Here is a 25,309-nt window from a genome sequence, read left to right as displayed (position 1 = left end):
CCTCTCCGGGCGTACGTGGCGGGAGGCTGTGCAGCCAGCGGTGCGCAGTGGCATGCGAAGCTGACAAGATTGCCATTGTGGCGAACGGTGGCGCCCCTAACGGTCCTTTTCTGCACTGTTCGGGCGACTCAGACGGGCATTTAATGCCCTCGTCCCCTGTCGTCAGGATTAGGTAGGGTGCACTGTGCAAGCAACTGTATCAACTACCTCGCTTCTTACGTTTTTACCCTCCTCTGCGTTGCCACCTGTCGGTGACCCCTTTAGCGTATAAAAGGAGGCCCATGCACAATGTAGAGGGGGTTCGGCTTATAGGTTCGAGGCCTCAGGCAGTTCGCTTCGATCCATCCATAGCCCAGAGAACATCACACTCTCTCGCTTTGGAGAGCAAGAACACCAGATAATACAACCAGACAAGCAGCAGTAGGAGTGTTATCTCTTCGGAGAGCTCCGAAGCTGGGTAAACTGTTCGTGTGCCTCGCCTCGATCTGCTCTTCGTGCGGTCTCCGCCCCCCGCCGAACTGAAAGGGGCCCGGTCCGCCGGCCCCATAGGTGTTCGAGGATCAGTTTCCCCGACATCTTTGGCGTGCCAGGTAGGGGGGCGTCGAGATTGCGTGAACCTGATCCGGCGTTCACACGAGCTAGATCCTTATTCCCTTCATCAACATGCCACCGAAGAAGAAGACATCTTTGGCGGCAGCCGCTCCATCCACGTCACTTCCGCCACCGTTGGAGCAAACGAGTGGTGGGATGGACGCCGGCGGAAGAAAGGACGTCGATGAGGAAGCTCATGATGCCGCCAGGTCCAAGAACAAGGCTGCACAAACCTCGGCGACTGTACATGTTCCACACCACTCTCAGGAGGCGCAAGATCAACAACGTCATGGCGCTAGCAATGCCATACGCATGATAGCACAAGACCAAGCTGGTGGATCTCGGAGCGCTCAAGACCAGTATGCACGCCAGCGCGCTGGTACGAGCGGGGCACGGTCGCCTGGACGAGATACTGCTCCTTCTAACATAGTTAGAAGTTCGAGCACGTCCCGCTCCTCGCGCCGTCCGCCACTGCCACCCACTACCCCAGCAGAAGCTTTGGTGCGAGCTCAACTTCTTCTAGATTACCCTCCGACGTCAGACAAAATCGACGAATGGAGAGCCACCATTCAGAGTCTCATCGGCTACGCCAACGGCGACACTCCACGGCGGCCGAGCGCATCGCCGCCACGGCAGGACCGCCGGACGCGAGCCGGTGGCGACGAAACGGGCGGAGGTGCAACTACCATGCAATCACCGCCCCGAAGGCCAAGATCGCCGACTCGCCGGATCCACCTCGACAGCGACTCCACTGCATCGTCGGATCCACGAGCTCGTCGCGATCAGCGCCAAGTTCTTCATGATCGACAACAAGAAGACGCTCGAACCCGCATCGAGCGCTGAAGAGAAGTGCGACGTCAATCCGACAAGCGCGCTGGGCCCTCTGTTGACATGCATGCGCCAGGGGAACCAGACGATCTGCCGTACGCGGTAGGTTGTCCTGCGTTCACTCGTGAGCTGCGGCAAGTCCAGTGGCCCAGTACAAAGAACTTCAAGCCAGACGTACCGGAGAAGTACGACGGCAAGACGCATCCGTCAGAGTTCCTCAGCATTTACACTATTGCCGTGCAAGCTGCCGGGGGACGAGATGACAAGATCCTTGCCAACTACTTCCCGCTGGTGCTCAAGCCCAATGTCAGGTCCTGGCTCATGCACTTGCCGGACAACTCCATATCCTCTTGGGCTGATCTGTGCCATCAGTTTGTTGGCGCCTTTACCGGCGGACACAAGCCTCATGGCCAGGAGAGTGATCTTCACCTGCTCGCCCAGAAGGAAGGAGAGCCCTTGCGCAAGTACATTCAGAGATTCAGTAGCGTGCAGCACAACATCCCAGGCGTCCACCCTGCCGCGGTGATCAGCGCGTTCCATCAGAACGTGCGGAACCGCAGGATGCGGGAGGAAATGGCGATGTGCAAGATCAGGGACGTCAGTGAGTTATATGCACTGGCCGACAAGTGCGCGCGTGCTGAGGAAGGGAGGAGACTCCCCGGAGAAAATATAGGAGCGGGAGGATCTGACAGCGAAGATGCCGCCCCGACAAGGAAAACCCGGCGGCGGAACAACAGAAGGAGGAAAAGCAAAGAAGTGCTAGTTGTTGAGCAGTCCGGCAACGGTGGCGGCGCCAAGGAAGCCAAAGCTGGTGACTCCGGCAAGGAGGTTGCCGTGGAGGTGGAGGTCGCCGACAAGCAGGACGGCACCAACAAGCAGTATTGCAAGATTCACCGCACCAAGGGTCATGATCTTCAGAACTGCAAGAGGGTCGAGTAGCTTGTTGAGCAACAGAAAGCTGAATACGAGCGGCGCGACAAGGAGAAAGCCCAGGAAGGAGTTGGTGGATCCGGCAAGAAACGTCCCGGCCGAGGAGGACGTCGCGGCAAGGCCAAGCAGCGGCAAGGTGACAGACCTCCTCGCGGCCGCGACAAGGATGAAGATGACGGCGACGATGAAGATATGGATGATGAGGAGACTGATGAGCAGGAGTTCCAGAAAGCTACAGAGGTCCTGTGCGTTGACGGTGGTGCTTCTCTGCATGCCTCGCACCGCCAGCTCAAGCAGTGGATGCGGGAAGTTAATGCAGCAGAACCGCCCGTCGAGTCACGCAAGCCTCTGAAATGGTCCAGCACGCCTATCATCTTTGATATTGAGGACCACCCGGATCGCATAACTGCGGTCGGGTGCTTGCCGGTGTTGGTTTCACCAACAATCCGCAACCTCAAGGTCACTAAGATGCTAGTGGACGGCGGGGCCGGTTTGAACTTGATCTCCACCATGGTGCTCCAGAAGCTCCAGATCCCTGACAGCGAGCTCGAAGAGACCGGCACATTTCAAGGAATCAACCCGGGAAGGAGCAAGCCAAAGGGAAAGATCACGTTGCCGGTAACATTTGGCAGTGAGCTGAACTTCAGGACTGAGAGGGTCATGTTTGACGTTGCCGATTTTCCATTACCTTACAATGGAATCCTTGGCCGTCCGGCACTCGCCAAGTTCATGGCAGCCTCTCACTATGCGTACAACATACTGAAAATGCCAGGCCCAATAAGTGTCATCTCTGTCCCTGGCGACAAGAAGGATGCTCTTATCTGTGCTGACAAGATCTACCGGGAAGCAGCAGCCGCAGCAGAACGAAGGACACTTGCCGCTGAAGCTCCCGGGGAGAAGAAGAAGACCAAGTCCAGCAAGAGCTCTGATGCCCACTCCGGCAAGCGCACCTCTTCGGAGTGCTGCGCTACCGTTGAGGACGCACCATCGAGCTCCACCGGCAAGTGCAAGAAGGCGATGGCAGCTCCACCTGCGACTAAGAAGGTGTCCGCTAAGGAGGATGGCACTGGTGGTACCTTCACCATCAGCGCCACTCTTGACCCCAAATAGGAAAGCGCGCTCGTTGCTTTCCTGCGGGCGAATGTCGACGTGTTTGCGTGGCAACCGTTTGATATCCCCGGTGTTCCCAGGAAAGTAATTGAGCACCACCTTGCCGTCTGTCCTCTTGCGCGGCCCGTCAAGCAGAGAGTCAGGAAGCAGGCAGTAGAGCGCCAAGAATTTTTCGCAGAAGAAATCAAGAAGTTGGAAGCAGCAGGCCTTGTTAGAGGAGTACTCCATCCCACGTGGTTGGCCAATCCTATTGTTGTGCGCAAAGCTAACGGGAAATGGAGACTTTGTATTGACTTCACTGATGTTAATAAAGCTTGTCCCAAAGACCCATTTCCCTTGCCGCGTATTGACCAGATTGTTGACTCCACAGCCGGATGTGATTTGCTTTCATTTCTTGATGCATACTCAGGATACCATCAGATCTTCATGGCAGAAGAAGATGAAGAGAAAACCACATTTATCACCCCGTGTGGCACATACTACTTCGTACGGATGCCTTTCGGTTTGAAGAATGCTGGTTCGACATTCGCAAGGGTAGTTCACCATGCTTTTGAGCCACAAATACACAGAAATGTGGAAGCTTACATGGATGACATAGTGGTCAAGAGCAAGGACAAAGCGACCTTGATTCAAGATTTAGATGAGACATTTGCAAACCTGCGCAAGATCAACCTCAAGCTTAACCCCGAGAAGTGCGTGTTTGGAGTCCCTTCCGGCAAGCTTCTCGGGTTCTTCGTGTCTCAGCGGGGAATTGAAGCCAATCCCGACAAGATCAAAGCCATTGAGCAGATCGAAGCACCAAAGCGCGTCAAGGATGTACGAAGGCTTGCCGGTTGCGTGGCTGCTCTCAGCAGGTTTATCTCTAGATCTGCTGAGCGCGCCCTGCCATTTTTCAAAATTTTGAAAAAGGCAGGTCCAATGAAATGGACTCCAGAAGTGGAGGCTGCGCTGCAGGACTTGAAGAGATACCTGTCCTCCACTCCAATGCTTGTCGCACCTAAGCCGCAAGAGAAGTTGCTTCTATATATAGCAGCAACCAATCAAGTGGTTAGTGCTGCGTTAGTGGCGGAGAGGGAGGCAGATGATGAGCCAGCAACCACGGCAAATCCATCCAGCGACAAGCAGGGGGCTTCGCCGACGAGCTCTGGTCCCGACAAACATGAGTTTGCACAGGAGCATGATAAGATGCCAAGGAGAATGGTGCAGCACCCAGTTTATTTTGTTAGTTCCCTTCTGCAGGGGGCTAGATCAAGGTACTCTGGTGTGCAGAAGTTACTTTTCGGCCTCCTCATGGCCTCGAGAAAGCTGCGCCATTACTTCCAAGCACATGAGATCACAATCGTCACTCGCTTTCCGCTGAAGAGGATACTGCAAAATCCAGAAGCAACAGGCAGGATCGTCGAGTGGGCGCTGGAACTGTCAAGCTTTGGCCTCAAGTTTGAGAGCACCTCAACTATCCAAAGCAGAGCATTGGTAGAGTTCATAGCAGAATGGACGCCAACCCCAGATGAAGAAATTCTAGAAACGAGCATCCCCGTCAAAGAGGCAAGCAAAGAGTGGCTAATGTACTTCGATGGAGCCTTCTCGCTGCAAGGCGCCGGTGCAGGTGTGCTGCTTGTCGCACCCACCGGAGAGCACCTCAAGTACGTAGTCCAGATGCACTTTCCCAAAGAGCAAGCAACCAACAATACTGCAGAGTATGAAGGATTGCTTGCCGGTCTCAGAATCACAGCAGACCTTGGGATTAAGAAGCTCATTGTCAGGGGTGACTCACAGCTTGTCGTCCGACAAGTGAACAAGAACTACCAGAGTCCGTTGATGGAAGCGCATGTCGATGAAGTGAGGAAGCTAGAGGAGCACTTTGACGGCCTACAAATGGAGCATATCCCAAGAGCTCAAAATGATATTGCCGATGGCCTGTCAAAGTGCGCCGCACTAAAGTTACCTGTGGAACCAGGTATCTTTGTGCTTAAGTTGACTCAACCATCCGTAACACCATCAACTGGACAAAGCAAAAAGAGGAAGTTGGTTTCTGGTGATTACTTTCTGGCAGAGTTCCCCGAAGCCGCCGCCAAGAAAGTCCCCAAGATCAACACTAAGGATGCTGAGGGGCAGTCTGCTCCGGCAAGCCTAATGGTTTGTTCCGTTGAAGCAGACGCTCCCGACAAGTTTTGCTTCGGCAAGCTTGCCGGGGAACATCAAGCTCCGGCAGGGCCGCAAGTCCCTGCCGTAGAAGCAGATGTTCTCGCAGCAGAAGATGTGCCTTTAGTCCTTGTTGTCGAGCCACAGGCTCCAGCATGGGCACAGCAGATTGTCCATTTCCTTCAGACAGGAGAACTTCCCGAAGAGCAAGAAGAAGCGGAAAGAGTAGCCCGGCAGTCAAGCATGTACCAGTTTGTTGATAGCATACTGTACAGAAGAAGACTCAACGGTGTGAAATTGAAGTGTATTCACCGGGAAGATGGACGAAAGCTGTTGGCGGAGATACATGGAGGCATATGTGGCCACCACATAGGTGCAAGAGCACTTGCCGGCAAAGCTTTCTGGCAAGGTTTCTTTTGGCCGACAGCCCTCCAGGATGCAACTGCACAAGTAACCAAGTGTGAAGCGTGCCAGTTCCACTCCAAACAGATACATCAGCCAGCTCAAGCTCTCCAGACGTTCCCTTTATCCTGGCCATTTTCGGTCTGGGGGCTCGATATCCTCGGCCCCTTCCCCCGAGCCGTCGGGGGCTTTGAGTACTTGTACGTCGCAATCGACAAGTTCACAAAGTGGCCGGAGGTGCAGCCAGTGAGGAAGGTGACAGCACAGTCAGCAGTCAAATTCTTCAGGTCAATTGTTTGCCGTTTCGGGATCCCTAACAGGATCATCACCGACAACGGTACGCAATTCACGAGCCGCACCTTCATGCAGTACGTCCAAGACCTTGGCGCCAAGGTCTGCTTCGCTTCTGTTGCTCATCCAAGAAGCAACGGTCAAGCAGAGAGGGCAAATGCTGAAGTGCTGCGCGGGCTCAAGACCAGAACTTTCGACAGGCTGCACAGGTGCGGAAGGAACTGGATCGAGGAGCTGCCAGTGGTTCTTTGGTCGATCAGAACGACGCCAAATCGAGCCACTGGCCAGACACCTTTCGCTCTAGTCTATGGAGCAGAGGCAGTTCTCCCCACGGAACTCGTATATGGATCACCTTGAGTGCTCGCTTATGATGAGCTTGAGCAAGAACAGCTGCGGCAAGATGACGCGCTGCTCCTTGAGGAAGATCGTCTTCAGGCTGCTGTATGAGCTGCTCGATACCAGCAAGCTTTGTGCCGCTATCATAGCCGCAAAGTTAAAGCCAGAAGCTTCGAGGAAGGCGACCTTGTTCTTCGGCGCGTTCAGTCCACCAAGAATTCCAACAAGTTGACGCCGAAGTGGGAAGGCCCTTATCGGGTGAGACGAGTCACAAGGCCTGGCGCTGTCCGCCTTGAGACCGAAGATGGCATTCCAGTGAGCAGCTCCTGGAACATAGAACATCTTCATAAGTTTTTCCCATAAGGCGCGGTTGCCGGAACCTGTTCCGGCAACCACCTTTTGTACAAGTCTTGCCGCTGTTGCATGTAATCCTTTGTACAAAGCCGGGTGCAGATCCCGTGCATAAGTAAAACCCCATGTGCTCTGCACAGCTTGTCCATTTCATGCGTTAGTTCCTTTCTTGCATGTGATTATCTGACACTTTGTGCAGCACTTACATCCGGTAAGCAGTAACGAGCCGAAGAGCTCCATTATTATTATTTTCTCTTCTTTCTTTTTCTTTTAAAGGAAAAGAAGGTCCTCTCGCACACAAGTTTGCCGGGGGGGAAGAAGAAGATTGTGGAATGGGCCAGGCATCGTTCAAACAAGGACCTGCCTTACCGGGAAGCAAATAACAGAAAAGCTAAGTTGCCAAAGTTTGAGCAATCACTTTTTTAATTTTTGAGTTATCTTCCTCGAACGACCCTGCTTTGTATGGAAAACCTGTGCGCGGAGGAACCAACTCGTGGCTAGTTGCGCCCTTACTTTGTTTCGAGTCCGCTCAACAACTTAAGCGTGCTGCACCTAGTCACGACAAGGTTTCTTGTCGGAAGCAGCGCCGCCAGCAGGCTGCTGAAGTTCCGCACTCAGCGCTCGCGGCTCGGGCGCCTGCGCCGACAGGTTCCCTAGAAGCGTAGGGTGAAAACATACAAAGGAAGGAATCTAGTAGAGGAAATAACATTGCAATTGATAACAGAAATAAAGTTATATTACAAAGATAACTTGTCGCAGCTCTAACAGACTGTTTTCATAACATGATTAGCAGCGACAAGGGAAAAGAAGAAATGGGCGGCCTAATCTACGCGCCCGCCCTCGACTCGCTTGATCTCGCTCACCTTGTCCACAATGGGTGCGACAAGGGCCTTGAGTGCGTCCAGATCGGCGTCAGGCGGCAAGGATCGGAGGACGTTGGTGAAGCTGAGGCCTGGCTTGCGGAAGGCCACCTTCATCAGCACCTTCTGGAGAACCCCAGCGCAGATTTTGCGCGACCGTCGTCCAGCTGCTTCGGGATCCTCTCCCGGAGCCGCTGGAGCACCGTCGCCACGCCCTTGAAGAATAGACTGAGCTTGGCGCTGGGTTGAAGGCTCTCGTCGGAAGGATACCCAAAGTCCTCCATCCCCAGCTGCGCCAGCTCCTCGTTGATGACGGCAGCAGTGTTCACCAGACCCTCGGTCCAGTGCTCCACTGTGTCTTTGAAGGAGTTCTGGGTGACTGCAATGCTCTCCAGCAGCGCCGCGTCAGCCTTGACCTTCTCCGCCAAAGTCTTCTCCCGCTCCTTGGCGGCCTCCAGCGTCTGCGCCAGCGTGGCCAGCTTCAGCTCCAGGTCTGCCTTGGAATCCTTGGCAGCGCTGAGCTCCTTGCCCCTCTCAGCGAGAAGGCCTTGTAGTTCACCATGGGCGGCAGCATCCTTCTCGCGCTCACGCTTGAGAGCGGCAATCTCCTCGCCGCTCTTCCCAATATCGGCCTCCAGCCGCGCCACCTTCTCCTCTAGCTCCTTATTGGCGGCCTCTGCAGTTGCCGCGGCATCCTTTGCCTCCTTTAGCGCCCCGCCAAGTGCTCGCTCACGCTCGGCGAGCTCTTCCTCGTAGCTGTCGAGGTGGGCCTTCCGCTGCACTAGCTCGCCTTCCCGCGCGGATTGCTTCTCGGCAGCAAGCCTTTGTTCCTCGTCAGCCTCGGCCTTCTCGAGAAGAAAGGCCGTGCACTCCTCATCTACTCGCTCCCGCTCCTGCGCCAGGGACCGAAGAGCTTCTTGATTTTGTCCCCGGAGATCCTCCGCGCGCTTCTCCATGTCAACTCCCGCCTTCACGACAAGCGCTTCCCGGGAAGCCAGCTTGGCTTGCCGGGTGCGGTAGAGTGACAGCAGCTTCCGCAGCAGCTGCTCCTCCTCAGCCTCGCTGCTACTGCTGCCGGGCGCGTCAACCAATGACAGCCCAGCAGAGGCGAGCACCTCCCCGTCAAAAGTCTCCCCCTCGACCGGCACCCTGGAGCTCGACGCCCAGGGTAGCTTGATGAAGATGTTGTCACCGGCCTGCAAGTAGGCGCCGGGCTGGGGCTCCTCGGAGCCCGGCTCCGCGGAAGCGGCAGAGGGTTCGGTGGTCGGTGCAGCGCCCGGCGCTCCTGTGGCCTCAGGGTCGTCAGTGCGATCGCCCGACCCCTCGCCGGCTTCCGCAGCAGCAGCCCCGACGGCCTCCTCGCCGGCGGTCTCATCAGCACCTGCACCTTCCTCGCCGGCGCCCTCTGTCTCCATTGGCTCAGCCGAAGATGGGTCTGAAGTACAAAAAGGGGAGGAAAATCAATCAAAAAAATTCAAGAAAGGAAAAACAGAAGAAGCAGGACCCAAGGGAAAGTTTTTGGGCAAGTGGATTACCTGCGCCAAGATCTTCAGTTGCGGCCTCGGTCGCCGCAGGATCAGCAGTGCCGTCCCTTGCCGGAGAGTCCCCCCTTGCCGGAGAGCGCTCCCTTGTCGGGGACTCCTTCCTTGGCGGCGCAGTCGAAGCAGGTGGCACTTCGGGACCGGCCTCCGGGCGCTCCTGATGAGGCTGCTCTGCTCCTGCGCAAGTCAACAAGCAAGATATCAACAAAGGAAAAAGCACTCAAGCGCGCCCGGTAGCAGAAGGCTAAACTATGAACTTACGCTGGGGGCTGCGCTGGGGGCTGCTCCGAGGGGTGATTGCCGGATCCGTCAAGGTGGTCTCGGAACCACCCCCTGCCGACGCGATGGGGTCATCCTCGATGACGATCACCGCGGCCTTGGCCCTCTTCGCCGCTCTCTGGGCCAATGTTCTGAAAAGAAAAGAGTCCAGATTCGAGCAAGTCAGATACAAGATATAAACAACAAGATTGAAGGGTTATAAGGGCGCCAAAGAAACGCACTCTTCTTCCTCGAGCAAGTCAGATACAAGATATAAACAGCAAGATTGAAGGATTATAAGGGCGCCAAAGAAACTCACTCTTCTTCCTCCTCATTGGAGTTGAGCGCAGAAAGATCGAAGTCTGGCCCTCCTCCGGTGCGGCGAGGTGGAGGAGTAGGATCCCTTGCCCGCTTGGCGGGGGCGGCGGCGGTGGCCCAGGAAGATCCCGCTCCAGTTGCCGCTGTTGCGTGAGGCGCTCCCGCGGCAACATTACTTGCTGCGGTAGAGCGCGTCGCGCGGCTCGGTGGCTGTGGAGCCGGCTGCCGCCCTGCTGCGTCCCCGGCCCTGCGAAGGCGCCTCCTTGGCGGGGCCGGGGGCTCCGCCTACGGCAAGCTCTCTGAAGGTTCAGCCTCCTCCTCGCCGGCCTCGCTCTACTCGGCTTCAGAACCGGCAGGCTCCTCCTCGCCCATGAACTCCGCGTGTTCGGCAAGGTTTGCCGCCTCTGCAGCCTCCGCCTCCTCCACAGTGAACCCAAACACACCCGCAGCAGCTGCGGTCGCAGCCTCTTCCGCCCTAGTAGCGATGAGCTGCAGCTCCTCGTCGGTGGTGTCACGGGTGAGGCTCTTCTGCTTGTCGGCGCGGACCGGCAATTCCTCCAAGGTGTCGAAGAACGCTCGCACAACGTTGTCCGCAGGCTCTTGCCAAGTCGGGACGATGTCGTGTGAATCGCACAACGGCATCATGGCGCGGATCCGGTCAAGCGAAGAGTTATTGCACAAAGGAACTACGCCCCTCGGCAGTGTGAATGGGTGCTGGGGGTCGCGTTTGAATAACTCCAAGAGCATTGCATCCAACTCCAAGACAGTGAAGTTGTAGTTGAGGCCCGGCCGCAGCCTCATGATGTCCGCCAAATTCTTAAATTCCCAGGCGGGCCTCCTCCTCTCCTGTAGGGGGGCAATGCAGCGGCGGAGGAAATCTGCCCCGACAGCACCTACGGTGAGCCCGGCAAGCCTGAGGCGAAGAATCCTAGTGATGGCGATCTTCAGCCTCTCGTCTTCTGGGGCCACGTTGCTCCAGTCATTGCCGCGCACTATTGGAGTTTGGCGCACGGCGGTGAAGGGCTGTGGATCCTCCTCGACGATCCAACACCACTCCGCTCTCCACTCCTCCCACTTGCTGCGGAGCTCACCCTCCAAGTACGCATCTTTCTTGCCGACTCTTGAGACCCAGGCAATCCCTCTGGCAAGCGGCTCTCCTCTCTCTACCCGAGGTATGAAGAAGTGGCGGAAAAGGGCTACACTAGGGTGGACTCTGACAAAGTTTTCGCACAAGTGTGCGAAAACTGCCATGGTCAAGACAGCATTGGGGGTGAAGTCAAGGAGGCGGAAGCCATACGTGTTCATAATGTCACAAAAGAACTCCGAGAAGGGCGGGCAGAGCCCGCAGTAGAAGAATAGCGGGAAGAACGGGTACCCATTTGGAGCCAACTCCGAGGCAGCGGCCGGGAGTACCCTCGTGCGCGGATGCGCACGCGTCTCCGTCGCCCAAAAGAGGTAGAAGTACTCCCTCAGCTCCTGCACGCCGAGCTGGGGTGTGAAGATTGCCCGCTCCTTCCGCAGCGCCGCGAGCCGCTGCGCCTCGGCCGACTTCATGCCCTTTCCCTTGTCGGCTTTCGGGGCCATGGTGGAGGTGGTGGAGAAGGTCGACGGCGTGGTGATGCTGGTGTCAATGGGGGGGGGGGAGCGCTACTCTCTCGGCTTCGAGAAGAAGGGGGGAGCGGCGGAGTTTGTGAAGGAGTAGCAGCAAGCAGCAAGGGGGAACGAACTGCCCCTGTTTCCTCTGGTTATAAAGAGGGACGGGGCGGACGTTTCGGCCTTCCGCTTAAACAACCACCCACGATCTCTCCCACGATGCCGCATTCAACGCGTGCCGTTATGGGAGAGTGCGGTGGATACGGAACAAGATTTGGCGTGGCCCAGCCCGCGTGTGCCCGTGCCCTGTATTGGGCCTGGCCCAACAGCGCTCGGCACCGTGTCTGGCCCAGGCCCGGGGGCTCCTGTCGGTGTACTAGATTAGGGGTACCCTAGTACCCCGAACTTGTGCACGGGCAGTTGCAGCACCCCGCGGCAAAGGCTTGCCGGGTGATCACCAAGGTCCCCCAAGGTTCCCTTGGATCCATCCAAGAACAAAGTATTTAAGCTAAGGAGACAAGACCCCGGCAAGAGGAGCTTGCCGGGAAGGCCAACCAGGGCGCTCCAATGAACTTGCCGCGACGCGCCACGCGCTCCGGCAAGGCAACAAGGCCCCGACAAGAGGAGCTTGCCGGGAAGACAAACCAAGGTGCCTCGAAGCTCGGTGAGCGACAAGCTTCCGGACCCGACAAGATAACAACAGTGGCAAGGCGCTTGCCGCGGCAGGCGGCCACTCTGCGCCCATGCTCCAGCGCATCCACCAACGTGTCACTCTGGAGGCCTCTCCGGGCGTATGTGGCGGGAGGCTGTGCAGCCAGCGGTGTGCAGTGGCATGCGAAGCTGACAAGATTGCCATCGTGGCGAACGGTGGCGCCCCTAACGGTCCTTTTCTGCACTGTTCGGGCGACTCAGACGGGCATTTAATGCCCTTGTCCCCTGCCGTCAGGATTAGGTAGGGTGCACTGTGCAAGCAATTGTATCAACTACCTCGCTTTTTACGTTTTTACCCTCCTCTGCGTTGCCACCTGTCGGTGACCCCTTTAGCGTATAAAAGGAGGCCCATGCGCAACGTAGAGGGGGTTCAGCTCATAGGTTCGAGGCCTCAGGCAGTTCGCTTCGATCCATCCGTAGCCCAGAGAACATCACACTCTCTCGCTTTGGAGAGCAAGAACACCAGATAATACAACCAAACAAGCAGCAGTAGGAGTGTTATCTCTCCGGAGAGCTCCGAAGCTGGGTAAACTACTCGTGTGCCTCGCCTCGATCTGCTCTTCGTGCGGTCTCCGCCCCCCGCCGAACCGAAAGGGGCCCGGTCCGCCGGCCCCATAGGTGTTCGAGGATCAGTTTCCCCGACAGTGGGTCATCCCAAAAGTAATGTCTCAAATCATAGAAGAACTTTTTCTTTTGCTGGTATGTGAAACTAGGTGGTATAAATTTAGCAACAATATAATTAGCATAATCAGCATACCAGTACGAGAAGCATTTATGACATTCAATTGTTCATCAGGAAAGCTATCATCAATAGGTAGTGGGTCATCAAGAACATTTCCTAACCTAGACAAGTTGTCTGCAACGGGGTTCTCAGCTCCCTTTCTATCAATAATATGCAAATCAAATTCTTGTAGCAGGAGAACCCATCTAATAAGTCTAGGTTTAGCATCTTTATTTTCCATTAGGTATTTAATAGCAGCATGATTAGTGTGAATAGTTACTTTAGAATCAACAATATAAGGTCTGAACTTATCACAAGCAAAAACAACTGCTAATTTTTTTTCCAGTAGTAGCATAATTTCTCTAGGCATTGTCTAGAGTTTTACTAGCATATTGAATAACATTTAATTTCTTATCAACTCTTTGCCCTAGAACATCACCTACAACATAATCACTAGCATCACACATAATTTCAAAGGGTAAATTCTAATCAGGTGGCTGTACAATAAGTACAGAAATCAATGCTTTCTTAAGTATTTCAAATGCTTCTACGCAATCATCATCAAAGACAAAAGGAATATCTTTTTGTAATAGGTTAGTCAGAGGCCAAGAAATTTTTGAGAATTCCTTAATGAACCTCCTATAAAAACCGGCGTGACCGAGGAAGCTTCTTATACCTTTAATGTCCTTAGGGCATGGCATCTTCTCAATAGCATCAACTTTAGCTTTGTCAACTTCAATACCTCTTTCAGAAATTTTATGCCCCAAGACAATACCTTCATTAACCATAAAGTGGCACTTCTCCTAATTTAGAACAAGATTAGTTTCTTCACATCTCTGCAAAACTCGATCAAGGTTGCTCAAGCAATCATCAAAAGAGGATCCATAAACAGAGAAATCGTCCATGAAGACCTCACATATCTTTTCACAAAAGTCAGAGAATATAGCCATCATGCATCTTTGGAAGGTAGCAGGTGCATTACATAAACCAAAAGGCATATGTCTATAAGCAAAAGTACCGAAAGGGCAAGTAAAAATGGTCTTTGATTGATCATCAGCTGACACGGGTATTTGAGAGAAGCCGGAGTAACCATCTAGAAAGCAGAAATGTGTATGTTTAGATAATCTTTCTAGCATTTGATCAATAAAAGGCAAAGGGTAATGATCTTTTTTAGTAGCCTTATTTAATTTGCGGAAATCAATTACCATCCTATAACCTGTAATAATTCTTTGCGGGATCAATTCATCTTTATCATTAGGAACAACAGTAATACCTCCCTTCTTAGGGACACAATGGACAAGACTTACCCACTTACTATCAGCGACGGGATAAATTATACCTGCTTCAAGGAGCTTTAATATTTCCTTCCTTACCACTTCTTTCATCTTAGGGTTCGACCGTCGTTGGTGATCAATAACTGGTTTGGCATCTTCCTCCAAATTTATTTTGTGTTGACATAGAGTGGGACTAATGCCCTTAAGATCATCAAGAGTATATCCAATATCAGCATGATGCTTCTTCAGAGTTTTCAATAATTTCTCTTCCTCCTTCTCTGAAAGGTTAGCACTAATAATAACAGGATATATTTTCTTTTCGTCAAGATAAGCATATTTAAGAGTATGAGGTAATGGTTTAAGCTCAAACACGAGATCACCCTTGGGTGGAGGAGGATCCCCTAGGATTTCAACACGAAAATTGTGTTTCAGAATAGGTCCCTATTTAAAGAATACCTCATCTATTTCCCTTCTTTCATTCATAAACATATCATTCTCATGGTCTAGCAAATATTGTTCTAATGGATCAGTAGGAGGCACGGTGATAGAAGCAAGACCAATAATTTCATCTTTACTAGGCAATTTTTTATCATGGGGCTGTGTACAGAATTTAGAAAAATTAAACTCATGAGACATATCCCCTAAACCAACAGAAACAATATCCTTATTGCAGTCTATCTTAGCATTAACAATATTCAAGAAGGGTCTACCAAATATAGTGGGACAAAAGCTATCTTGAGGGGAACCAAGAACAAGAAAATCACCAGGATATTTAGCCTTCCCACACAAGACTTCAACGTCTCTAACAATCCCAATTGGTGAAATAGTATCTCTATTAGCAAGCTTAATGGTAACATCAATACCTTCTATTTCAGCTGGTGCAATATCATGCATAATTTCTTTGTATACGGAAATAGGTATTGCACTATCACTAGCACCCATACCACACAAGCCATGATAACAATGATCTCCTATTTTAACAGAAATAACAGGCATGCCTACGACAGGTCTATGTTTATCTATAGCACCAGGTTTAGCAATTCTAGCAGTCTCATCACAGAAGTAAATAACCTGCCCATCAATATTATCGGCCAAGAGATCTTTAACCATAGAAATTTTAGGTTCAACTTTAATTTTCTCAGGGGGTTTAGGTGTCTTAATATTACTTTTGTTGACCACAGTTGAAGCTTTAGCATGATTCTTTATTCTAACAAGGAAATGTGGTTTCTCAACATAAGTTGTAGGAATAATAGGATCATTATAAGTGATAGTCTTTTCTTCAACTTTAATAGGTGCAACTACTTTTACTTCAATGGGAGGATTATATTCAAACCACTTCTCCTTGGGGAGATCAACAAGAGTAGCAAAGGATTCACAGAAAAAGCTACTATCTCAGAGTCAAGTCCATATTTAGTGCTAAATTTACGGAAAACATCGGTATCCATAAAAGATTTAACACAATCAAACTTAGCTGTTATACCTGACTCCTTACCTTCATCGAGATCCCAATCTTTAGAGTTGCGTTTAATTCTCTCCAATAAATTCCATTTGTATTCAATAGTCTTCATCATAAAGGAACCAGTACAAGAAGTGTCGAGCATGGAGCGATTGTTGTCAGAAAGCCGAGCATAAATTTTTTGAATAATCATTTCTCTTGAGAGCTCATGATTGGGGTATGAATACAACATTGACTTAAGCCTACCCCAAGCTTGAGCGATGCTTTCTCCTTCGCGAGGCCAAAAATTATATATATAATTACGATCACGATGAACAAGATGCATAGGATAAAACTACTCATGGAATTCCAATTTCAACCGTTTGTAGTCCCATGATCCCATATCATCACATAGCCTATACCATGTCTATTCATATCCCTTCAAAGATAAAGGGAATACCTTCTTCTTGATAACATCATCGAGCATACCTGCAAGTTTAAATAATCCACAAACTCCATCCACATAGATTAAGTGTAAGTCGGGATGCAATGTTCCATCTCCTGCAAAAGGATTAGCTAGGAGTTTCTCTATCATACCCGAAAGAATTTCAAAGTAAACATTTTCATTTTCAGTAGGTTGAGTAGGCTGAGGAGCAACTATTTGCTCTACCGGTCGGGGTGAAGATACCTAGAACAAGCCCCTCAAAGGATTACTTTCCATAGTAACAAGTGACAGTAAATTTCAGCACACTATATAAATTTTTCCTTACCAAGTTCCACCTACCAAAGGTGCTTCACTCCCCGGCAATGGCGCCAGAAAAGAGTCTTGATGACCCACAAGTATAGGGGATCTATCGTAGTCCTTTTGATAAGTAAGAGTGTTGAACCCAACAAGGAGCAGAAGGAAATGATAAGCGGTTTTCAGCAAGGTATTCTCTGCAAGCACTGAAATTATCGGTAACAGATAGTTTTGTGATAAGGTAATTTGTAACGAGTAGCAAGTAATAAAAGTAAATAAAGTGAAGCAAGATGGCCCAATCCTTTTTGTAGCAAAGGACAAGCCTAGACAAACTCTTATATGAAGGAAAGCGCTCCCGAGGACACATGGGAATTATCGTCAAGCTAGTTTTCATCACGATCATATGATTCGTGTTTGGTACTTTGATAATTTGATATGTGGGTGGACCGGTGCTTGGGTACTGCCATTACTTGGACAACCATCCCACTTATGATTAACCCCCATTGCAACCATCCACAACTACAACATAAGTATTAAGGTAAACCTAACCATAGCATGAAACATATGGATCCAAATCAGCCCCTTATGAAGCAACGCATAAACTAGGGTTCAAGCTTCTGTCACTCTAGCAACCCATCATCTACTTATTACTTCCCAATGCCTCCCTCTAGGCCCAAACAATGGTGAAGTGTCATGTAGTCAATGTTCACATGACACCACTAGAGGGATGACAACATACATCTTATCAAAATATCGAACGAACACCAAATTCACATGACTACTAATAGCAAGACTTCTCCCATGTCCTCAGGAACAAACGTAACTACTCACAAAGCATATTCATGTTCATAATCAGAGGGGTATTAATATGCATAATGAATCTAAACATATGATCTTCCACCAAGTAAATCAACTAGAATCACCTACAAGGAGTAATCAACACTACTAGCAACCCACAGGTACCAATCCGAGGTTTGGATACAAAGATTGGATACAAGAGATGAACTAGGGTTTGAGAGGAGATGGTGCTGGTGAAGATGTTGATGGAGATTGACCCCCTGCCGATGAGAGGATCATTGGTGATGATGATGGTGATGAATTCCCTCTCCCGGAGGGAAGTTTCCCCGACAAAACAGCTCCACCAGAGCCCTAGATTGGTTCCACCAAGGTTCCGCCTCGTGGTGGAGGAGTCTTGTCCCGAAAGCTTGCTTATGATTTTTTCTCCATGAAAGACTCCATATAGCAGAAGATGGGCATCGGAGGGCCACCAGGGGGGCCATGAGGAAGGGGGCGCCCCCCACCCTCGTGGCTGATGCGTGGCCCCCCTCTGGTACTTCTTGCGCTCAATATTTTTTATATATTCTGAAACGTGCTACCGTGAAGTTTCAGGACTTTTGGAGATGTGCAGAATAGGTCTATAATATTTGCTCCCTTTCCAGCCCAGAATCCCAGCTGCCGGCATTCTCCCTCTTCATGTAAACCTTGTAAAATAAGAGAGAATATGCATAAGTATTGTGACATAATGTGTAATAGCAGCCCATAATGCAATAAATATCGATATAAAAGCATGATGCAAAATGGACGTATCAATCTTCATTTGAAACAACATGGAATAGTTTGACAACTCATGCCACCTGGAACACCATAGTGTAATGGTGTATTCGAACATCGTAATCGTACTTTATTAGATATGGTGTGATCTATGATGTCTCTTACTAATTTACCGCTATCTTTTGGGGTTATGCTTTAGAGACGGCTGCATTCACGTTAAATAGGGCACCATCTAAATCCATTGAGACGACACCATATGAACTGTGGTTTGGCAAGAAACCCAAGTTATCATTTCTTAAAGTTTGGGGTTGCGATGCTTATGTGAAAAAGCTTCAACCTGATAAGCTCGAACCCAAATTGGAGAAATGTGTCTTCATTGGATACCCAAAGAAGACTATTGGGTACACCTTCTATCACAGATCCGAAGGCAAGATATTTGTTGCTAAGAATGGATCCTTTCTAGAGAAGGAGTTTCTCTTGAAAGAAGTGAGTGGGAGGAAAGTAGAACTTGATGAGGTAACTGTACCTTCTCCCTTATTGAAAAGTAGTTCATCACAGAAATCAGTTCTAGTGATTCCTACACTAATTAGTGAGGAAGCTAATGATGATGATGATCATGAAACTTCTGATCAAGTTACTACCGAACCTCATAGGTCAACTAGAGTAAGATCCGCACCAGAGTGGTACGGTAATCCTGTTCTAGAAGTCATGTTACTTGATCATAGCGAACCTACGAACTATGAGGAAGCGATGATGAGCCTAGATTCCGTGAAATGGCTTGAGGCCATGAAATCTGAGATTGGGTCCATGTATGAGAACAAAGTATGGACTTTGGTTGACTTGCCCGATGATAGGCAAGCAATTGAGAATAAATGGATCTTCAAGAAGAATACTAATGCTGACATTAATGTTATTGTCTACAAAGCACGACTTGTCGCGAAAGGTTTTCGACAAGTTCAAGGAGTTGACTACGATGAGACTTTCTCACATGTAGCGATGCTTAAGTCTATCTGAATCATGTTAGCAATTGCCGCATTTTATGATTATGAAAATTTGGCAAATGGATGTCAAAACATCATTCCTTAATGGATATCTTAAAGAAGAGTTGTATATGATGCAACCAGAAGGTTTTGTCGATCCAAAAGGTGCTAACAAAGTGTGCAAGCTCCAGCGATCCATTTATGGACTGGTGCAAGCCTCTCGGAGTTGGAATATACGCTTTGATAGTGTGATCAAAGCATATGGTTTTATAAAGACTTTTGGAGAAGCCTGTATTTACAAGAAAGTGAGTGGGAGCTGTGTAACATTTCTGATATTATATGTGGATGACATATTGTTGATCGAAAATGATACCGAATTTCTGAATAGCATAAAAGGATACTTGAATAAGAATTTTTCAATGAAAGACCTCGGTGAAGCTGCTTATATATTAGGCATCAAGATCTATAGAGATAGATCAAGACGCTTAATTGGACTTTCACAAAGCACATACCTTGATAAAGTTGTGAAGAAGTTCAAAATGGATCAGTTAAAGAAAGGGTTGTTGCATGTGTTGCAAGGTGTGAAGTTGAGTCAGACTCAATGCCCAACCACTACAGAAGATAGAGAGAAAATGAAAGTCATTCCCTATGCCTCAGCCATAGGTTCTATCATGTATGCAATGATGTGTACCAGACCTGATGTGTGCCTTGCTATTAGTGAAGGCAATATGCCCTAGAGGCAATAATAAAGTTATTATTTATTTCCTTATATTATGATAAATGTTTATTATTCATGCTAGAATTGTATTAACTGGAAACTTAGTACATGTGTGAATACATAGACAAACAGAGTGTCACTAGTATGCCTCTACTTAACTAGCTCATTGAATCAAAGATGGTTAAGTTTCCTAGCCATAGACATGAGTTGTCATTTGATTAATGTGATCACATCATTAGAGAATGATGTGATTGACTTGACCCATTCCGTTAGCTTAGCACGCTGATCGTTTAGTTTGTTGCTACTGCTTTCTTCATGACTTATACATGTTCCTCTAACTATGAGATTATGCAACTCCTGAATACCGGAGGAACACTTTGTGTGATACCAAACGTCACAACGTAACTGGGTGATTATAAAGGTGTTCTACAGGTGTCTCCGATGGTACTTGTTGAGTTGGCATAGATCGAGATTAGGATTTGTCACTCCGATTGTCGGAGAGGTATCTCTGGGCCCTCTCGGTAATGCATATCACTATAAGCCTTGCAAGCAATGTGACTAATGAGTTAGTTGCAGGATGATGCATTACGGAACGAGTAAAGAGACTTGCCGGTAATGAGTGATACGTCTCTGTCGTATCTACTTTTCCAAACACTTTTGCCCTTGTTTTGGACTCTAACTTGTATGATTTGAATGGAACTAACCCGGACTGATGCTGTTTTCAGCAGAATTGCCATGATGTTGTTTTATGTGAAGAAAACAAAAGTTCTCGAAATGGCCTGAAACTCCACGGAATATCTTACAATAAATAATAAAAAATCCTCGCCAAAGATGAAGACCGGGGGGCCCACACCCTTCTCACAAGGGTGGGGGGCGCGCCCCCTACCTCGTGGGCCCCTGGAGACCACCCGACTCCAACTCCAACTCTATATAACTGCTTTCGGGGAGAAAAAAATAGGAGAGAAGAAATCATCACGTTTTACAATACGGAGCCGCCGCCAAGCCCTAAAACCTCTCGGGAGGGCTAATCTGGAGTCCGTTCGGGGATCCGGAGAGGGGGATTCGTCGCCGTCGTCATCATCAACCATCCTCCATCACCAATTTCATGATGCTCACCACCGTGCGTGAGTAATTCCATCGTAGGCTTGCTGGACGGTGATGGGTTGGATGAGATTCACCATGTAATCAAGTTAGTTTTGTTAGGGTTTGATCCCTAGTATCCACTATGTTCTGAGATTGATGTTGCTATGACTTTGCTATACTTAATGCTTGTCACTAGGGCCCGAGTGCCATGATTTCAGATCTGAACCTATTATGTTTTCATCAATATATGAGAGTTCTAGATCCTATCTTGCAAGTCTATAGTCACCTATTATGTGTTATGATCCGTTAACCCCGAAGTGACAATAATCGGGATACTTACCGGTGATGACCGTAGTTTGAGGAGTTCATGTATTCACTATGTGCTAATGCTTTGTTCATGTTCTCTATTAAAAGGAGGCCTTAATATCCCTTAGTTTCCATTAGGACCCCACTGCCACGGGAGGGTAGGAAAAAAGATGTCATGCAAGTTCTTTTCCATAAGCACGTATGACTATATTCGGAATACATGCCTACATTACATTGACGAATTGGAGCTAGTTCTATGTCACCCTATGTTATGACTGTTACATGATGAACCGCATCCGGCATAATTATCCATCATTGATCCGATGCCAACGAGCTTTCCATATACTGGTTTACGCTTATTTACTTTTCCGTTGCTATTGTTACAGTCACTACAAAATACCAAAAACATTACTTTGCTTTCATTACTCTTTTGTTATCGTTACCATCACTATCATATTACTTTGATACTAAACACTTTGCTGCAGATACTAAGTTTCCAGGTGTGGTTGAATTGACAACTCGGCTGCTAATACTTGAGAATATTCTTTGTCTCCCCTTGTGTCGAATCAATAAATTTGGGTTGAATAGTCTACCCTCGAAAGCTGTTGCGATCCCCTATACTTGTGGGTTATCAAGACTAATTTCTGGCGCCGTTGCCGGGGAGCATAGCTCTATTCTTTGAGTCACTTGGGATTTATATCTGCTGGACACTATGAAGAACTTGAGAGATCTAAAAACCAAGATCTGTCCCTCAACTACGAGGGGAGGTAAGGAACTGCCATCTAGCTCTGCACTTGATTCACCTTCTGTTATGAGTAAGCTTGCGACACCTACACCTACACCTGCTTCTGCTATTCGTTCTGATATGTCGCATGTTATTGATGATGCTACTTCTGCTATGCATGATACTTATGATGAAACTACCTCTATGCCTGATACTACTATGCCACTTAGTGATTTTCTAGAGGAACGACTTGCTAGGGCTAGAGAGATTGAAAATATTGAATCTGATTATGAAGATGAAAGTGATGATGAAGAATCACTTGTTATTCCTTAGGGTGTAAGTGCATCTAGTGCCCCTTAGTGATTTTGGTGTATTGAAGACTTATAGGTTAAGGGACTAATGTGTTTATGAGTGTACACAGGTCTATAAGTCTATGAGGAGTTTGATAATTACAGAGAAAGTCGACCCCTAAAAATGAAGTTCTTCGTCTGAAGACTTTGGTATTTGGAACACTTTCTGAAGACTTTGAAAGTGAAGAAATTGGTGTGACCTTGAAGACTTGGTATTCATTCGAGGAACATGAAGCGTGAAGACTTTTGTTTTCGTAGTTTCATTTTCTCTTTCTTGAGTCATAGGAAACACCGTACTGTTAAAGGGGGTCGAGGAAATACTAAGGAAAATTTTCCAAGTGATGCTCAACTCAAAATCCTACACCTACCAATCCCTTCGAGTGAAGCCATTGGAAATCTCATACAGTTCAGTCAATTTCTTCAGTGACAGAGACGAAGTTCTTCTGGTCTCTGAGGAATTTGTTCTGACTGAAGAGTTAGGAATTCGCCAGTGTGAATTACCTACATAGTGAGGAACATGATAGCCCTGAGGATTTTGCTACTCAAAATTCCGATCGTTGCTGTGCTGTGCGCCAGCTGTCCCAAAATATCTATCCACCTAACGGTCATATCATTGAAGGGCATTTATGTCTTATCATGTCGGGCTGCTCCCTAGGCTATAAATAGCCGCCCCCTACAACCACTAGCTGGTTGGCTGCTCTGAGAGAAACTAACACTTGTCATTTGAGAGCAACCCATCCTCCGAGGACTTTGAGCAAAAATCATCAAGTGAGGAAAAAACCCAAAACCCAAACACCTACAAACCCCAAGTGATTGAGCATCACTGAAGAGATTAATCCTGCGTGGATCCGACGCTTGTTACCTTTGTAGAATGTGCTTCTTCCAGACGGTTAGCGTCATGGTCTAGAGCATCCAAGAGGAATTGTGGATCGCCGAGTGACCAAGTTTGTGAAGGTTCGGAAGTCACTTGAAGACATACCACGAGTGATTGGGCGAGGTCTGTGTGACCTTAGCTCAAGGAGAATACGGTGAGGACTTGGTGTCCTGAGCTGCGTGCTCAAGACTGGGTGTCCGGGACTGTGTGTCCTCGAGTTTAAATACTCAGCCGCTCCAACCAGACGTACAACTGAGACAACAGTTGGAACTGGTCTACCAAATCATTGTCTTCACCAAGCTTACTGGTTCTATTCCCTCAACTCGTTCATTTCCTCATAACTGTGTTGTGTGTTTGTTCATATCTGTGTTTGAAGACTTTGACTGAAGACTTTCTCAATTTTCTCAGTTCAATTTCTTCAGTCTGGTTGTCTCCATCCTGTGTTTACGTTACCTGTACTCTGTGCCTGTCTTCATTTCGTCATGATGACCATGCTTGTATTCTGTTATGTTTACTTTTGAGTACTTATTCTGCTGCTAGTAGTTCTTCGCTAAGGAATTTCCTCATCGGCAAATTCCTTAGTGAAAAATTTCATAATAATCGCCTATTCACCCCCCTCTAGACGATATAACACACTTTCAATTGGTGTCAGAGCAAGGTACTCCCTTGTTCTGTGTGATTTTGGTTTAACCGCCTGGAGTTTTAGTTATGTCGACCGCAGGTATGATGAAAGTGACATGCCCCATCTTTGATGGTCACGAGTATCCCAAGTGGAAGGCCATGATGAAGAAACGCCTCATGGCGATGAATAGCAAGCTTTGGACCGTCACTGAGATTGGTCTGACCGATCTGTGCAAGATGGCGGAAGCTGATGACATTCGCAAGTACACTCTTCTCAACCTCACGGCGAAGGATGTCATCTGCTCCAGTCTGTCACAAAATCAGTTCAGGAATATCATGCATCTCGATCATGTGAAGCTCATCTGGGATCGTCTCTCTGAGGTCTATGAAGGTCATCGAACCTGTCATGATCCTTGGTTTGATGACTTCAAGTAATCTCTCAAAGCTATGACATTCGAACCAGAATCATCATCTTTTGCATCATGCCTTATGGCAAAAGATGCTGAGGTAACTGAATGCTACCTATCCGAGTCTAGTGATGATGAATCTGGTGATGAATTTGGACCCAGCTATGTCAAACTTGCTTCCCTTGCCACTAAACAACAAAGAGCTTTGGAAAAATTTCACTACATGCTAAACAAGAGCGATGATATGTTGGGGTGAAGAAATGGATCAGTCAAAAGCCTTGGCTGAAAGTCTTCAGAGACTTCATACTAAGTATGACACCCTTCAAGATCAACATAACACTCTCTTATCCGATCATGAGAAGCTTTCTTATGAATTTCTTCAAAGAAAGCAAGACCTTGAGAAGCTAAGAGGGAGTTATGAAGATCTTCAGAAGGAGCGCGATTCTTTACTTGCTCAACAAATCAGCGCTTCTCAAGAAGAATTTGTTCCTCCATGCTTGAAGTGCATTGAACGTGAATCTGCTAATTCTTCACCTGAATGTTCAAATGCTGCTAATGTTTCAAATTCTTCACATGCCTCTGCTATCACTAATTCCTCATCTGAGGACATTGCTAGTATCGCTAACGATGCAAGGCTGAAGGAATTGTACATAACAGGCATGTACAAAAGCCTCAAAGGGCATCAGACTCTTTGTGATGTGCTTAAAAAGCAGATCCTCAACAGGAACCCTAGGAAAGAGGGTATTGCTTTTGAGAGGAAACTCAATGCTGATGGTACATATTGGAAGCCTGAGCAGTACCCCAAAACTACATGGGTTGCTGCAAAGGGACCTCTAGTTGATCCATCTAACCTATCTGGATATGCATGTGAATCACCTCATTCTGATGATGAGTCATTTGACTCCAACTACAAACTGTTCAAAAATCAGAATGGTGAAGTATTTGCTAGATATGTTGGCACTAACTGCAGGAACGGTCCCCCTATGAAGAAAATCTGGGTTCCCAAAAGATGCCTTGAAAATCTTCAGGTGAATGTCATCATGACGCCACCTGTGAAGAATAGGAACCCCAGATCAAATTCTTCATATGGACCAAATTCTTCATATGGATCCAAGTCCTCATACGGACCAAACTCCTCACATGGATCATATTCCTCAAAAGAGTCAAAGTCTTCATATGAATATCATCGTGCTAACCCATCTGTTTTGCAAGGAAGATATAAGGATTATGGATATGTGCATTATTCTTCAAATCATTATGTCCA

This window comes from Triticum aestivum, chromosome 6A (assembly GCF_018294505.1).
Source record: "Triticum aestivum cultivar Chinese Spring chromosome 6A, IWGSC CS RefSeq v2.1, whole genome shotgun sequence".
NCBI lineage: Eukaryota > Viridiplantae > Streptophyta > Magnoliopsida > Poales > Poaceae > Triticum > Triticum aestivum.
The sequence above is the reverse complement of the archived record's forward strand: the minus strand, read 5'-3'. Positions refer to the sequence as shown.